At 38.1% G+C, this 18,397-nt stretch overlaps 1 protein-coding gene and 1 long non-coding RNA gene across 8 annotated transcripts in view; one reads left to right on the forward strand and one right to left on the reverse strand.

Moving 5' to 3' along the window:
- Positions 1-18,397, forward strand: part of LOC109402987 (liprin-alpha-1) — a 545,355-nt gene that overhangs the window by 46,218 nt on the left and 480,740 nt on the right. The gene's annotated exons all lie outside the window — the stretch shown is intronic.
- The window catches only part of LOC134288983 (uncharacterized), a 487,443-nt gene continuing 479,715 nt past the window's right edge, over positions 10,670-18,397 (reverse strand). Inside the window, exon 2 of the long non-coding RNA XR_009998205.1 lies at positions 10,670-14,362. This is a non-coding gene — a long non-coding RNA (uncharacterized LOC134288983). The remainder of the gene's footprint in view (positions 14,363-18,397) is intronic.

An 18,397-nucleotide genomic window follows, 5' to 3' on the forward strand; every position in this document is an offset into this window, starting at 1 on the left:
ATAACTAACATTAGACAACGGACAACACATGAAACACACAGTGGCCCAGTGGAGAATTTTCCGTGTGACGAAAAGTTTTTCCCTACTGGAGCGGGAATCGAACCCACACTCCGAGGCTCACGAGACACCTAAACGACTGACGCCGCTAACCGCTCGGCCACGCAGCCCACAAAAAAATGTTATGATTTTTCTGACTTCATACAATTTTTGAGAACTTCAGGCCCCGTGGGGGACCACTTAGCCTTGAGATATGGACTCTAAATTTTGACATGATAGTTTTTTAGCTAAAGCGAACATTTTGCCATATTGAACTTTTAACATTTCCAAATTTTGCATTGCATACTTTATCTTATAACTATTATTTCTTCAACCAGTTAAGAAAAAGGCAAACGTAGATCAATACTATTGATATGAAAGTTCATCTTAGACGTATTTTCATTAAAACCTAGTTTATATACAACTTTTTGGACAAAAATTAAAAATTGTTGATATTTTTGTCATTTGTCAACTCCTCAAACAATCTGCTATACGACTTCGTTTCAACTATTTTTTCAATGAATGGACTTTTATTTTCTATAGATTCATCATATTAGATCCCAAATCTGGCCTTGAATCTCTTAACGAAGTGTGTTTTTACAAAATGGAAAGAATTTTGTAAATTGTAAATTGTAAAATCCCCGTACATCGATAAACGCCTAAAAGTATGCAATGTCATTGTAGTTTTATATAGATAAACTTTGTTGGTCAAAATTTGTTAATAAAACATTCAAAAACTACCTAGAAAAAGAAAACTCACCATGAACAGCATGTAATCATATGTTAATGTACCGTTAAACATATATTTTTACAAAGATATTGATTTTTGATAGCTGTGTCGCTCGCACTTGTCGTTAGTGGGCACAAACAGGAGTGTGTTGTGGATTGGCATCTAAGCCGAAAAAGAGAGATGAGTTTGTGAAATAGGAGTGTTCACGGTGCGGCTTCGGAGTCAGTTTGGCTTTCTATTCCGCAGAACCATTACCTGTTCTGTGGTTTAGTTGGTTAAAGCGCCGGTCTATCGAATACGGAGTCGTGGGTTCGAATCCCACCAGAACGCGATTTTTTTCACAAATTTCATCTCTCAATTTGTCAATTAGCAACATTTCGTGCCTTCTAATTACAAGTTTTTCCAGTATGTTTCAGACATACCAGCAAACCTGGTAATATGCCAGTAAAAAGGGCAATATGTATCATTGTAACATGAGGACGATTGATGATTTCGGGCATGATCTGCGGTTGGCACATATTGATCACGCTGTACATGAATGGGCGGTTGTTCTGTCGATTGTGTGATCGCCCGGTCGGTTGGAAGGGCAGCCGAACGGCGTGGAATAAAGTAGGGAAATTGATGGCCAAAACATTCGTGCTATTCCTTCGCGTGGGCGCGAACATACTCCCCGGCCAGGAAATGAGGAACTATCGTGAACTGTAGTGCTTGATCGTCTCTGATTGGACTGTTGGGTGGACGCGTTTGGGACACGCGCTCCACGATGGCTTCGCTGGGTCGAGTTTGTTTCGGAGGTTTGTCAGGTGGTTTCCTCGGCCGCATGCCGGAATGGAGCTGTTCGAAAGCACCAGTCGTGATGACCGGCGGCGGATCCAGTAGTGGTTGATCGAACTTCAGGGCCACTACGATCCACTGCTTCCTCGTTGAAGTTTTCGTGATCGGACGGATTCCAAAGGGCATGAGGGCACAACTTGTTGCAGGGCGAATTTCTGTTGCCTTCGGGGTTTGCACTTGATGTGTCCTGCTCTGGACTCGATTGCGTGCCGGACGGGTTCCGGCTATCGGTGGGGTTCGCTTCTTCGTTCGATTTGTCTCGTTGATCTTCATTGTTTGGGGCCGGCGGGTTCACTGCAACAGTGCTGGATGACGTCGGGTTTGACTGGGTCACCGAACGGAGATCGGTGGGCTTCGGGGATGACTTGGCTACCGGACAGAGACCGTTGAAGGATTTGGCTCCGGTGGATATCACGGTCGGCTTCACCACTGGACTCGGTCCAGTGGACTTTGGAGGCGGATTGGCTTCGATGGGCGGCAAGGTCGGTTTGACTGCCGGAAAGGGACCGACAGACATCGGGGCGGAATTGAACACCGGAAGGGCACCGGCGGACCTCAGGGTTGGCTTGATCACCGGACTGGTACCGATGCACCTCTGGTCGTAATTGATCACCGAACGGGCGTCGCTGAACCTTAGGGCGGAGTTGCCCACTGGATTGGTTCCAGTGAACATCGGGATCGCCGTGACCACCGGACTGGTACCGATGGACCTCTGGGCGGAATTGCCCACTGGACTGCCTCCAGCGGACATCGGTGTTGGCTTGACCATCGGAAGGGTACCGACGGCCATCAGGGCGGACTTGATCACCAAATTGGCATCGGTGAACCTCAGGTCGGAGCTGCCCACTGAACTGGTTCCAGTGAACATCGGGATCGGCATGACCACCGGATTAGTACCGATGGACCTCTGGGCGGAACTGCCTACTGGACTGGTTCCAACAGACATCGGGGTCGGCTTGACCATCGGACGAAAACCGACGGCCATCGGGGCGGAACTGCCCACTGGACTGGCATTTGTTAATCAAACATTCAAAAACTACCCAGAAAAAGAAAACTCACCATGAACAGCATATAATCATATGTTAATGTACCGTTAAACATATATTTTTACAAAGATATTGATTTTTTATAGCTTAATTCATTGTGTTTTTCACTTAGTACTTCGCAAATTCATTTTTATACTTTGTTTTGATGGTTAAATAAACAAAACATTTTTAATTTCCGTGGATAGATTGAACCCGTGGTCGATTGAACCCGAACAAAAAATTTTCCCCATACAAACTTTAAATGCATTTTAAAAATAGTTCCTGACCACTAAAAATTATGAAATTTTAGATTTCGACTAATTTTTGGACGGAGATTCCGATTATGTAATAATCTCGATACCCCTAAAGAACCCAATTGCTGAGAAAATTTGCTTACGCTGAAAGAAGCTTTATGGTGAAAAGTACCATTTTGAAGGTTTACTTCAACAGATCAGCACCAACAATTTTCAACCGAAGTGATTGTGTACTTAAAATTACTAAATTTATAGTATTTTTTATTATCATCTTTGGTTTCAACCTAGATAATAATGTTAACATCCAAGTTTGTATTTGTACTATTATTTGTAATTTATGCCAGTTGTTTTTAGCATAGTTTATTCTAATTTTTAATGATTTTATTGTATAATCTATGATGAATAATACAACTATCTAGTCAAATTTAACAATATAAATATTTATTTGTGTGGGCTCAGACGGTAGATTTTAAAACAAGTAGTAGAATGTACCACTGCTGATTTACTACAGCATGGTATAATAGGGTTGTCAATAGTATTTATAAAGAAAAATGAGGAATTCCACGGAGTCATGTCAGTCGATCCTGAGCGACCATTTCAAAAATATCTGAAACTTTGCACAGTTTTTCAATTTCATATAAATCGCCATTTTTTGATATTAAACCTTCATATTCACTCACGACTAACTTTTCAAAAGGGTGTATGCGAAAATAGTTCTAAAATATTCTAAAAGCTGTACAGCAAAAACGGATTGCTCGATTGTTATAAATTTTTCAGCAAAGTTAGATAACTAAATGATGATTCCTTAGAAAATATACACTGTAAAAAATTTCTTTTTCTACTTTGAAAAAATATGATATTTGTCACAAAAACTCAAATATCTCAAAACCCTATCTTTTTACCAACTTCAATTTTTTAGGGGAAATGGCCCATTATATCAGCTATCTACCATAAAATTTTGGTGATGGTAAACTGATAAACAAAAAAGTTATGACATTTCAAACATTTCACAATTTTTACATTTAGTAACAAAAAAAAAAAATTTTTCTGTGTAAATTATTTCGAGAATTATATTTTGATGCTGATTTTATTGTAAAGGCTACCTCCTGAATTAAACAAGTTGTTTTCATGATACTTTAGTTTGATTATTCGTAATTACTATAGTATCTATTTGAAACTTAGACGCGATCCAGTGTTGTGATCAAAAATATTGAGATTGTCATACTTTTTATTGTACGTGACTGGTGAAAAAATCCCTTGATAGAGTTGAAAAGCTGTTGATTATAAGAAAAATGGAATTGAATTTATTTTTAAGACAAAAGCTGTATAATAAAAGTTTTTTTATACGCGTATACGTCTAGTTTATCCGCAAAAAAAATCCCTCTTACACACTTATTTCTGAATTGCCTGTTCGGTACTTTTTTGACGAGATTATAACAGCAGTACGATCTCGGTAGTTTCGGTAATCGATTTTACTGAGGCTCAGTAAAACAACTGTCAAAATCGTATGGAAAAGGTAAACAATGCATTTTTGCTGAACGAGTTCGGTGCTCAGCAGTTTTAATCTCGTCAAAAAATTACCGAACTCGGTAATCAAAATTAAGTGTGTAGAGAACAGACTTTATGATCGGAAGAATGCGAAAGAGGTACATACCACAGACAAACAGACGAAACGCCTAGAACAATTTTAGTGAAAATTCATCACCCAGTTCACACTATCACCACCTGGTGGAAATGTTTCACGAAACACTGCGTTGTGCAATATCGTCATCAGAAGGCGCTAGTGTGAAACGTCAAACGCAAAGAAAAACGATGGGCGCTCTTCTTGTTATGAAAGCCACAACCAAGATTCAAAATGATCGTTGAAGGCGTGGTCAATGAAAATTTCGCCAGTGTTACGTTTGTTTGTCTGTATACATACCTGACAATGCTCACGAAAAAAACAAAAAAATACTACCGCCATGAATATTAAAAATTGTATAGTATTTTTTTTCTTCAGCCACCAACACCAAACAAGTAAGTTAAAATTAATAAGTGATTTTGTTTATTATAATCTAACGAACAAGATGAACAGTCGCTTTCTCAAAGGTCTTCAACTCAACGCTCTCTTGTAGACCGTTTGATGAAAAAAAATGTTCAAAAGAGTTACGAAATTTCACCGAAAGCACCATAGATAAACTGAAAGAGACTGGTTATGCCCAAATGTCCACATTGTGTACAAAATTACGCATTTGCACGTCCTGCCGTCTAGAATTTGACAAACGAGCCATCTGTATATCATTGGTAAAGCAGGGCGCAGGAAGTTCGAAAACGACAACAACTGAGAAATTGCCATCAGCGACATCTGTTTAAACAATTTAATTACGCCCCTTTTCAAAAATGCGCAGTAATATTCTTCAACATCTATACCCATTTCAATATTTTTAACGTTGCAAAACACGCTTTCAACATTCATCTTGAAGAAGAGGGAAAACACTTGTCCTCAAATGTAACAGCAAATTAATGAATAAACGACTAATGCGCGGAGGGCGTGATAAAATCGGAACATTACGGTACATAGTATATTATATTATATGTTTATATAATATATAATAAAAACAACTTGTTTTACTCACGCAAGGCCATTAACAATAAAATCAGCATCAAACTTCAATTTCCGGCCGAAATAATTTACACTAAAAAAAATTATTACTAAATGTGAAAATTGTGAAATGTTTGAATTGTCATAACTTTTTTGTTTATTTTCATGGTAGATTGCTAATACAATGGACCGTTTTCTCTAAAAAATTACGTTGGTAAAAAGATAGGGTTTTGAGATATTTGAGTTTTTGTGACAAAAATGATATTTTTTAATGTTAAAAAAGATTTTTTTCACAGTGTATATTTTCTTAGGAATCGCCATTTAGTTATCTAACTTTGCTGAACAATAAAATCAGCATCAAATCGCGATTCCCGGCCGAAATAATTTACACAGAAAAATTTTTTTTACTAAAGGTAAAAATTGTGAAATTTTTGAAATGTTATAACTTTTTTGTTTATTAGTTTACCATCACCAAATTTTTATGGTAGATTGCTAATACAATGGACCGTTTTCCCTAAAAAATTCAAGTTGGTAAAAAGATAGGGTTTTGAGATATTTGAGTTTTTGTGACAAAAATGATGTTTTTCAATGATAAAATAGATTTTTTTTCACAGTGTATATTTTCTTAGAAATCACCATTTAGCTATCTAACTTTGCTGAAAAATTCATAACAATCGAACAATCCGTTTTTGCTGTGCATATTTTTGAATATTTTTGAACCATTTTCACATACACCCTTTTGAAAAGTTAGTCGTGGCTCTAAATAAAAATTTAATATCGAAAAATGGCGATTTAGATGGAACTGAAAAACTGTGCAAAGTTTCAGTTCAATAGAAAATCATGAATTAAAAATTCAAAATAGCTTGGAATCGCTCAAATCTAATAATAATCATTTTTTGAATTAATAATACATTTCTGTATTTTACTTGAACCAATTCAGACAAAATATTTATTTAGCCGTACAACCATATTATCACCTACTTTATACATGTGAATAGGAAGACCATCGAAACTATCTAGGTTCATGATAAAATAATAATCTAGTGCGTTACGAACCACAAAAGAAGCATAATGGTTGGAGTACTCCAAAATATCTCATTCACGACAAATAACGAATAGTTCATCTTTGGAATTTATCATTATGTCTTGTACCTCATATAACCTCATTTTGTTCATGTTTGCTGTAGATTGTGTTAGAAAATGACTTTTTTAATATTCAATACCCCTGAATTTCACTTTGTTGACTGCTTTCAGTGACGAAGTCATTGGTTTTGTGTAAACATCGAGAAATGGAAAATAGGGCATGTCAATCAATTTGATATTTATAGCATTCTTGTATTCCACTCCATCATTAAAAAAAAATTGCAATCGATTAGGTTTTCGTTAAATATAAGTTTTGCTTTCTCGCATAGAGTTAAACAAATATTCTTACGTGAAGTAATGTTTCGACAATATCGTTTGAAAACTTGGTGAAACGCTTCAAAACAGAAACTCCACGTGAATCTTGGTGGCCCTACTGCACTGAAAGTATCAACATAATGGATTAAGATATGGTATTTTGGTTTGAACTTTTCTTGAAATATGCCTTTTTTAAATGTATGATGATAGACTATTTGTTGCTTCAATGTATCGAATGCTGGTAATAATATCAGATCTGTCAATTCAACTAGTGACATCACAAAGTTCCATACATTATTGTGTTGGGGGAACATATCACTAAACAAGAGCGGACAATAGTGCACAAATAGTTGCATTTCCCTAGAAGTCATTTTGAATTGTATGACGCTGATTTCATGTTTTCCCAAGTAATGTTTCCAAACAAATTTTGTTTTTCTGTATCACCGTAGTCAAACATTTGAATCCGATAATTGATGGTATGGAGCGTTTTTTTTTTCAAATTGCTAATCATATAATGAAGAACAAGTGTTAAATCGTACCCACAAATACCATGTGAGTACAAATCGTGCATTGGCTCTACAACTGAACTTCTTCTTTTATCCCACTCTTTTTAAAATCTTTGAGTAAATCTGCCGCATAGTTTTGCTTAGTTCGACTTAGGTTAGAGTTTATGTGTATCGCTTCTTGTGCGTCGTATTTATTCATCTTACAAAATCGGCAATAGAACAAAGCACTGAACGATGTGCTGTACCCCATCAAAATGTTTATGCCGAGATTATCTCCTAAGATTCCTGCTAATACAAAATTATTTTTTATACAAGTGTCTGAAATTCTCAAATCGACTTCATTTTGTTCTAAATCTAGGAGAATTTCAATGAGATGAACAAGTGACCATAAACATTGTTAAAACTACCGAATGTCAGTAATTTTAACTAATTTTATAAAACTTTTAACCATAATATTCTGTTATAATTTTAACCATTCAAAAATAATTCAAATTACGAAACAATTTGTTTCAGTGTATGATTTCACAAAAAAAACATTGTGTCTACGATGCTTCGTTCTTGCGCTATGATGTTTCAAAGTAGGTGGTGTCTGTGGAAAATGTTGGTTTGCCACTGGAGTTTTCCGGAAAGTTAGGCGACCCGTTTTTTTTTTTCAATTTTGGTTTTATCCATATGCGTACTTACGTATTTTCGGCAGTTTTGTTCTCTTCGTCATGGTTTTTTTTGTTGATCTCAAAGTTGACTTCAAATCCTTCCTAACCAAGCTGCGTTATATGCACAAATTTCGCAAATTTCAAGCAATTCGGCCCGCAAAAACCCCACATGACGAAGAGAACAAACCTGCCGATAATACCCTACACTCAGAAATAAAATTATACACGGAATTACTATTATTTATGCATTTTGTATCCGCATCTCTCTCACTCTCTTTCTGTTTTCATGCTATCCGCTGCTTCGTCTGGGTTGACAAATCACTTCGCTTCAACCCAGGCTAAACGGCAGATAGCATGAAAACAGAAAGAGAGTGAGAGAGATGCGGATACAAAATGCATAAATAATAGTAATTCCGTGTATACTTTTATTTCTGAGTGTATATATAAACCCTACCTGTGAAAAACAATAATTGAATTCTGAGAACCTTGGACTAATGTGTACGATAGTAAAAAAAAAACCAGTAGCGAAATTCTTCCCGAATAGAAGTGTGCGCCGATTTAAAATCTGTCGGCGGCGGTGTTTGGTCCTTTTTTGATCGTCGGCGGCGGCGTGATCGGCGTGACGCCGAATGCATTTTCGGCGGCGGCGGCGGCGTGAATCGGCGTGGCCATAATTTTTACTTCTTTATTAATTCTATTTTCGTACATTAATATTAGTGTACTATTTTTTAAAGAAATTCACCACAATTGTTGAAGATTCAACGATATTTTTATGATAAAATAAAAGGATTATTTTGATTTCCCTCCCGCTTTTGGAAATGTTATTTGGATACAAGCTGCATGAGAAATCAATACAACGGTTTTTTTATATATATTTTTATTCAAGATATTGTTAGAGAATAGATCCCCAAGATATCTTTCCAAATAGGGTAAGGGAGGTATTTTGGACCCCTTTAGGAAGTGGATGAACAATTCAGCGAAAAAAGAAAGTTCCCACTTCAAAATATGGATAATTTCAGTAGGCATTACGTAGAGCAACATGTTTTCTGTCGAAAAAGGCCAAACAGAACTCAAAATTGTTGTAGTAAATACAAGAAATATCAAAACTCCTGAAGGATCTCGGGCTGCTATTTTGGACCACCTGATTTTATTTTGGACCACCAAGTGCACATATTTTGACCCACCAAATTATACTTCAATTGATTGATGAAATGAAAGCCACTTCAGCAAAAATTTAAACATAGTTAAAACTACGTGAAGTTTACATCTTTTTCATTCATTTTTTTAAGCAGGGAACGTTTAAAAATTACGTAACGGTAAAAAAAGATGACATTTTGTTGCAATTGCCAGATTTTACTCATTGTAGTATGATGTTTCATAAAAAAATGTTACGCAAAACGTGTATTTATTAACTATTGCATGACGTCAGTCACCATGCATAAATTACGTAACGCTTCATAGGAGTGTGAAAGTCTAGTGATTTTGCTAAATATAAAGGCGTTCCACACATTGTAATGAGTTGAAAGGCCATCAAAAATAAAGTAATTTGAATGATGCGTAAATTGTCAAACATACATTAGAAAACACATTGTCTCAGTCATAAAATGATTGCCGAGAAGGACAACTTTTCTAAACTGGATGACTGAACGCCTGAAACTTGTCGAAAAGTTGTTATGACACAAATCGAATCGATTTTTTTTAACTTGGTGAAAAGTTGTTAGAACAAATCGAACCCTCAACAATCTCATTGTAAAATAAACGTATAACAACCCAGATCACGGGAGGTCCCAACTTATTGTATTATTTATTGTATTTATTTATTTATATGTACTCTAACATGACATTGGCATGAATATTTTCTCCCTTTAGTAGGAACTGGAGAGATGGATCTGACAGGTGGTCCAAAACATGTCCACATCTGATTATGTTGAACATATTTTGGCCATACCTCAAACTACCATTTTAGTAAATATTATCGCTCCACCGAGGTTAAGAACAGTTTATTCTGAGTTCTTACAAGGCCCTAACTGCATTTACATGAAATAAATATTTATTTGTAAAATTTAATACCTCTTCGAAGCCGACTACAAATTTGTCACCTTCTTTGTTTTTGGTGCTTTTTCGTGCGTTTCATTGGAAGTGAAAACATTTTCTCTATTTTTGATACTGAACAGCATATTTAACTAACATTCAAAATAAAGGTCATCACATAGTTGAATACTTTTCGTGTTCCAATAAAAATTTACCAAGATTTAGTAGAGATTGTGTGATAAATATTATAAAACTCCCTAGGTGGGCCAAAATACCTGCCCGGTCCAAAATACCTCCACTACCCTATTTGTCTGTAGTTTGAATATCAGGAATTCAACTTCGAATTTCCACAATTTTCAATCTAGATTTCACTAGGAAGTTTCTCCAAATGTTAAATACTTATTGAAAAAGCGACATATGTTGCAGACTTCTTAATAGTTCATAAAAAACTTTATTATCAAAATTGCCTCTAGGATTCTGTTTACAATAGTTAAACTTATTCGTGTACACTGTCTGACGCGTATTAAAAAAAATGGAAAGCACACAACCATTACACTGTGCAACATTCTCGAGAAAGTAAGTATAAAAACTTGCAAAACAGTTTTGGGTTTTGATGGTGCATTTTGAAATTTTGTTCTTTGGCACCAGAAAGTATTTAGCAATAAAATTGGTTTTATGCGATAATTTAAAATTTCCTCATGCTTTCTAGTTTAGATTACCGACTTCGGTTAAATTTTACTGGGTGTTTGAACTGCTGACTTTTCGGTAATTCTTTCATTACCGAAGAGTCTGTAAACTGAAAAGTTTATCTTCTGTCAAAAAAAAAAACTGAGTTAGTCAGTAATTTATGTTGGAGAAATTTACTGACTCAGTTAATGGTTTGTTTACACCCGATTACCGAGTTCCTCAGTTTTCCACCCACACCTCACATTCTCCCGCATTTTGTTTGCATTATTCCCCCATTTCTGAATGCATTACAGAAATTTCATGAATACGGGATAAGGCTCGTCTTTTTTTCCGAATCTTCGCCAACCCTTGGGCGGGTATCACAGGATCTGCGACGGACTTGCAAAAGCGATTGCATAAAACTAGACACGCGATGTTGCTGAAATGAGTACGAAAAACTGTCTTTGAATCAGACGGGAAAAACCTAACAGTCTGCATCTGTGTTGATCTAGTCCTGGACAATTACTGTTTCCGCCAATTCGCATTCCTTACCTGGGAGTTGGTGGAGTGACAAAAAGATCGAGCTTCCTGCTGCATAATCCGCTGCTGCTGCAAAATCAATGGTGAATGGATATGTGACAGCAGCTCGTGAGAGCAATTGTTTGTTTTCATTTGACATTGGCGAAAACTCAGTACAAGAGCAACGATTACTGAAAGTCGGTAGTTACCTTTACTGACTTTTTCCATTTTTCAGTAAAATATGAATATAACCGGGTAATAAGTGACTCGAATTACCGAACTCAGTAAAATGAAAAACAATTCACTGAAGTTCGTTTTCTTTTCAAACAAAAATACTGTGTAACCGGTAATTCCATACTTTACAGTTGCGGCCCAGTTAAAAAAGTTACCGAACTCCTAATTCTTAAATAAGTGTGAAATAAACCTGAACCCAAAATACACTACTTTTGGGAACATGCCGTGATCAGATTTTCAACATTGCATAGTATTTTTACTGGAGAAAGTACCTAGAACGAAAACTTTATGGAAAGTCCTCCTTTAAAAAAAATAATAACAATAATATGATTTATTAAAAGTAGCCTTTTCTTTCCTTAAGAAATTGCCTTCGTTTAGGCGTTATTCGTGGTTTAAAGGATTTTAATCCAGAAAAAAAAATCTAGAAGTACATAACTTGTAAGAATTTGGGCTACATATTCGAAATCAGGGACTCCGAATTTAGTAGGTAAGGGTGTTTTCAACACAACAGAACATTGTTCACTGAGATTATCAATGTTACCCAAATCAACAAAATCAAAAATTGGATTAAAAAGTCTATTTAAACATTTTCTATACTTTCAAAATACTTCTTCAAGTTTCTGAAAACATAGTTATAGGGCCAGTACTTGTTTCAAAAATAAAAAACAAGTTACATTTGCTTGTTCAAGGAAATTACTCAAAAAAGATAGAAAACTGATCAATGTTCAATCGCATTACGGTACCTTTCCGTATTCATGAAACTATACTGAAATGATTAACAATAAAAGTTAATAAGGTTAACTGATGAACTTCATCTTCCTACCAATTTTTAAGAGTTGAAGTGGTAATATCGGTTTCAATTGAAAAATCGACGACAAAACCTGTAAAAAGTGATCCTTAAAGTGATCTATAACACCCGATGTTACCCGATATGTGCTGCTTCTGGGAATAACTCTTGGCTAAAACAGTAAAAAAATAGCTTTAATTCGATAAAAACCCAGTTTTAGTTTTACATACTAGATGAAATGATTCTACCTCATTACCCCGAATGCCACTACCCCGAAGCCATTACCCCGAACGCCATTACACCGAAAGTCATTACCCCGAATAGGCCATTACCCCGAAAGCCATTACCCCCAATGGGTCATTACCCTGAATGCCACTACCCCGAATAGGCCACTACCCAGAACGCCATTACCCCGAAAGCATATTTTTAAATAGGTTGTTCTGATGATGGTTTATATATATATATATATATCGTAAAGGATATTGAAAGAGAAGCCATTGTTGAAAGAATAAATAATTCAATAACATTACTGACAGCTTCAATACCAGAAGATACTGTTTGAAAGAATAACCTTAAAATAACATAAAGGAGTTATGCGTACTCTAGTGTGCGGAACTTTTCTTTGGGCTGAAAGTCTCTATAATAAAGATAAATCAATCAATCAATCGACTTTTCTTTTTTTTCTCACTCACTCTCGTAAACAAACACGAGAAAAAAACATATAAACGAGGGGGCATTTTGCCTCTTCTATCTCGCTCTTTCTTGAGTATATCAAAGAGAATGAGCAAGGATGGAAATCTAGTGATCATGATCAGATCACAGACAAACAGACGTAACACTCTGATAATTCACATCGTACACCGATTTAACGGTCTTTTTCAAAATTTGATAGTTGGCCAACTGCCCAACCGTGGCGCTCGCATTGTTTTTGTTCGAGTTTGACGTTTGCTCACTACCGCCACCTAGTCGGTGGTCGGCCAAACATAGGGGCCCTAACACCAGCTCTTACAGGTAATCTATCTGACTTGGAATTTTGATAGTTTACCTGAAGTATTTGATCTGATAAATAGTTTTGAATAATTCTAATAATATATTGTGGAAAATTAAAATGTTTCAATTTTACGATCAAGCCTCCGTGCCAAACACTATCGAATGCTTTATCTATGTCAAGAAGTGCAACACCAGTGGAGTAACCTTCAGATTTATTGGAACGAATGAAATTCGTTACCCGTAAAAGTTGATGAGTAGTCGAATGTCCATGGCGGAATCCGAACTGCTCATTGGCAAAAATTGAATTTTCATCAATCATCATTCTATTTAAAATAAGCTTTTCAAAAAGTTTACTGCTAGATGACAATAAGCTAATTGAACGATAACTAGAAGTTTCGGCAGGATTTTTGTCAGGCTTCGAAATTGGAACAACTTTAGCATTTTTCCATTTTTCAGGAAAATATGCTAACTGAAAACATTTGTTAAAAAATGATAAGCAACTTTCTGGAAGTTTTTTTTATGAGAATATAGAAAATTCCGTCATCACCTGGAGCTTTCATATTCTTAAACTTCTTTATAATAGATCTCACTTCGTCCAAATCAGTGCCCAATGAATTGTCGAAATGTTCTCATGATTGAGAATGTTTTCGAATTCGCGGGCAACCTGATGTTCTTTTGGACTAGTGAGACCTATACTGAAATTATGCGCACTTTCAAACTGTTTGGCAAGTTTCTGTGCTTTTTCAGAATTAGTTAATAATATTTTGTATTCTCTTTCAGCGCAGGGAAGCCTATTCCTCATTGAGGCTTTTTCAAAATTTTTGTCAATTTCCAAAACGGCTTAGAGCCGGGGTTTAATTGAGAAACTTTATGGGCGGACGGGACGGTCGGGGAAATATCCGCCATTGCTCTGTTGCTACTAAGATGGTAATCTCAGATTCTACTACATATTTGGCAACAAAAACCTATAACTGTGTATGCTCACTTGCAGTGCATATGCTGATTGTTTTTCAGCATCTTCAGTGCGATAGAACTCGAGATTACCATCTTCAAAATCGCGAGGCAAATTGTTAGAAAGAGAGGCAAGATAGGAAAAATAACACGGCGTCCCGTTTCACCTTATTTGCAAAATTTTTGTTTCTCAATTCGGTGAAACGTTTTTAATTTCCTTCTGAAGATCCTGCCAGATTACTTTCAAAGCAGAATCTCGAGTTCGTTGGAATTGTCTTCTTCTCACATTTTTAAGACGAATCAGAAGTTTCAGATCGTCGTCAATAATAACTGAGTCGAATTTGACTTCACACTTTGGTATTGACGCGCTTCTAGCTTCGACTATAGTACTAGTCAAAGTTTCGAGGACATTGTCAATATCAGAATGTGTTTCCAATGAAACATTTTTTTTCTTTATTTACTTATTCTACTTAAGGTACACCGGGGCAAGTTGAAACGGGTGGGGCAAGATGAAACACGAAGTTTTGAAATAGATTTCAATACAATTTGGAAATTTATCCTTCGCTAAAAGCTGGCTTGGATCAAAAACTATGTGTTATGGCGATCAAACTGTTTATCATCATCAGAAAACATCATATTAACCCGCTGTTTCATCTTGCCCCACCCGTTTCAACTTGCCCTGGTGTACCTTACAGCTCTTTTGTCCTCTAGGGCACTACGTGAGCGGGGGTCATTACAACTACTGTAGGGAACAGAGTTTGAGAAATCGTTTTCCTATTTGCAACTGGCACTGATCGCTACGCTGCTGCTTCTCTTCTACTTCGTCGCCGGTAGAACGAAGAGCACGTGATGTTGTTGCTGTTGTTCCATATCAGTCCATCGGAGTCCATTTGGTATCGGCATAGGTCGGTCATCAATGTTCCAGGTATCGTTAGAGCATTTGCTCTGAAAAGGGTCAGTTGTCAATCGACGTATCGGCTTGACGAAAAGTGGTTGGTGGCGCGGCTGGGAATTGAACCCATGACCATCCGCATACAAAGCGAACGTGTGATCCCCACGACCACGGGGCCGCGCCACCAATGAAACATTAACATCTAAGTGTATGTATGTTTTATATGAATCCCAGTCAGCTCTGTGGTAATTGAAAGTAGAGCTGATACGGGAACAAGCGGCTCTATCCGAAGTTTTATGAGCAGGAATAATTCACTTACAATTTTCGGTGTTGAGCTACTTTTAAGTTAGTTCCATAATAGTTTGTGCTCGATTGTGTTCCTGTGGTAAAAGTTTAGGTTAGAATCAACAATATACATTCCCATGATTTACTTACGATCTGTGATACAATATCTGTGATAATATTTATACTTAGATTAAGATAGTATGAGTTCACTCATCATTTAGCTGTAAGATTTAACTGTTGATATTTGTTGATTTATCAATTCATTCAATTATTTTTACCCTTGCGTACTAGCACAACTTTTTGATACTTTTACTCATGAGTTACAATGACAGTTCAATCTTCAATCTGAATCTAACACATCATAGCATTTGACAATGCCTTACAGGCGAAGTGTCAGAATCGGTCGGATACGCGGCAGTGTTGGCAGCAACATACTCCCCCCCGTAACACTGGCCGCAGGATTCAGTTTTACCAAAAAAAACTTCGCAAAAACTATATCTGCAATAAGCTGCCATACTGTAGCCGACCTCTTCCTGATCATTTTGTTTTCTAATTCTCAAAATTGGGCACGATTAAGGATTGATGCAATTATTGATGAAATTCATCTTACTTGTTCGAAGAAAACCCTCTCCATCTTTGCAGTGCACATATTTCTGTGGATCGCCTTGATCGACCTTTTCCTTTTTTATCTTACCGAATCCCCGTCGTCGTCGTCGTTGTCCGAAATAACGTACTTCCATCCGGAATGGTTTTGCAACAAGTTGTACAAATCACGTGAAAATGGAACATCATCGCCGGCGATCGTCTTGTCGAAAGCCATTTCAACCACTGTGACGCGACAATCGTACGCTTCGCAGTCGATATCCAGATGATGAATGTCGCCGCTCTTCAGTACCATGCGCTTCCCCTGTTCCTCGTCGTTTTTCCTGTTCTTCTGTTGCTGGACCATCTCCGTCAGGTTGTCAATGCATTTGTCGGTCTGCAACAACAGGAACGCCAGACGCTTGTCTTTCTTCTGATCGATAAACTTTCGGTAGCCCTCTTCGTCCTCGGCCATCAGACGACGCATACGTTCCTTCTCGATACGTTCCTGTTCTATCTTCCTTTCTCGTTTGGGGTTGACGTGGTAGTTCATGATGGCCTTGTTGAACCAGCCCATCTTGGCTACATTGTTTCGGTGGTAGGCCTTCCGGTGTCTGCCGTTTTGTGGAACCAAGGCCAGGTACTCCTGCTGCTTTTGGCGATGCTTCTTTCTAGCTTCACGCAATCCTTGGTGCTTGGTACGCTTTATGTTGACGCCCGCCTCCAGCGTTGTGTCGCGTCTAGTGCATTGGAGAATTTCCGACCGCAGCTTACGTTGAAAGATCAAAACTCGCAAGACTCGGAGGTTGCTGAGTTCCTCCATTCTTAGAGCGATTCGGGTAGCCATTCGTTTCTCGCGTTTTTGCAGAATGATGGCCGGATCAACGCTAACCGACTTGCCAACGGTTGAGACGCGGTTCTGCATTTGAATGGACTGGACTGCAGGTGCCTGGGAAGCGGGACGACATTCTGCTCCAGCGTGTCTTTGAGAACTAGATCGTTGTACCTGACCGGGTCGCATTTGTTGCTGGGAGGGAGGTTGTTGACCTCCCGTAGTCATTTCTGCCATGGGACTTTGGTTTGATGGCATGACACCGGCAGTAAGCATGCACGGTTCTGGAAGACCAATTTTTTCAGGCAGTATATGCGGTGGGCACTGCAGTGATCCCTGTGATGAGCCAGTTTGAGGCGGTTGCTGCTGTTGCATTCTCGGTTGCGGTGATTGTCTCCCTTGTGGATCCCCTCGAAATCGGCTGGCCGGCGGCGTTGGACATTGCGGTGGTGTTCCGTTGGACCGCTGTTCTTGAATCTGGGAAGCGAGATGCTTACTAACAGGCTGATGACATGCCAACAAACGGCATACCGTAAGTTCACCGCGCAGCTGGTGCAGATGGGAACCATTCAAGTTCTGTTGCTTCGATGTAGCACGAAGGGCCAAAGCTTGCAAATATCGTGGATCTTCTTGGAGACCTTTCTGCTCTATGGAATCGATGCCTCGCTGGAGAGCGTACTCATGACCGGGTGAAGGCGGCGATCTACCGGGCATCATGTTGAGGTCTCCGGGATCCACGTGGGAGCCTGGACCTGGGGGATCTCCTGACTGCATTGGAACCGGTGATGGTAGCCCCTGCTCTTCTTCGTGTCTATCTCTCTCCTCGTCTTCAAGCAGTTTTTGAATAATCTGATCAACGCTTCCATCAGACACGTTGCAGTTGTATGCTTTCGCCATACCGCCCCCAGGCTTAGCCAAAAGGTAGCCTCAGATATCAAAGGCGGACTCGTTGAACAACTGGAAAGTGTCCAGTTTACGAAGAATGTAGCCCTTGTCGTGGATGTCGACCCACAGATACGTCTAGAGCTTATCGAAGATCCTTTTGTAGTTTACCACTATCACCAGTCCGTTACGGCGAGTTCTGTTCAATTGAAACAGTGCATGATGAATATCCATGGAAAAAATATCCCGAATCGGCACATTCACTGCACATAACTTCGACTGGAACAAGATTTCGTTTCTTGTTTTCAAAGCTGTTGTGTGAAATACGAAGGCATACGAAGGGCTTGTTGACATTGACTGACCCGATCGGTTTGTTTGTGTTCAGCTTGAGCCAAAACACAGTCGATCGAAAATCGCCGAACACTGTTGAAACTTCGGTTGAGTATCGACCGTTAGCAACACTGAACAAACGAATTTTGCAGCTCGCTGTATCCAGTTCAACAGCCGCTTTTATCTTCTGCTCGATGTGTGTTTTCAGCCGAATGCTGAATATTTTCATTCTGTTTTTTATCGCTTGGTGTAGGTTTGTTATTTTTCGCTTCCAAAGCTCATCGGTATAAAACGATGTGTGACCAGAGGGATGAAAGATGTTGGTGAAGAGGTGTTTGTGTAAGATGCTAAAGCTGGATCGTTGGCGAAGTGTGTTTCTTTCTCACAAATACCTGCAAC

This window comes from Aedes albopictus, chromosome 2 (genome assembly GCF_035046485.1).
Source record: "Aedes albopictus strain Foshan chromosome 2, AalbF5, whole genome shotgun sequence".
NCBI classification, from domain to species: Eukaryota; Metazoa; Arthropoda; class Insecta; order Diptera; family Culicidae; genus Aedes; species Aedes albopictus.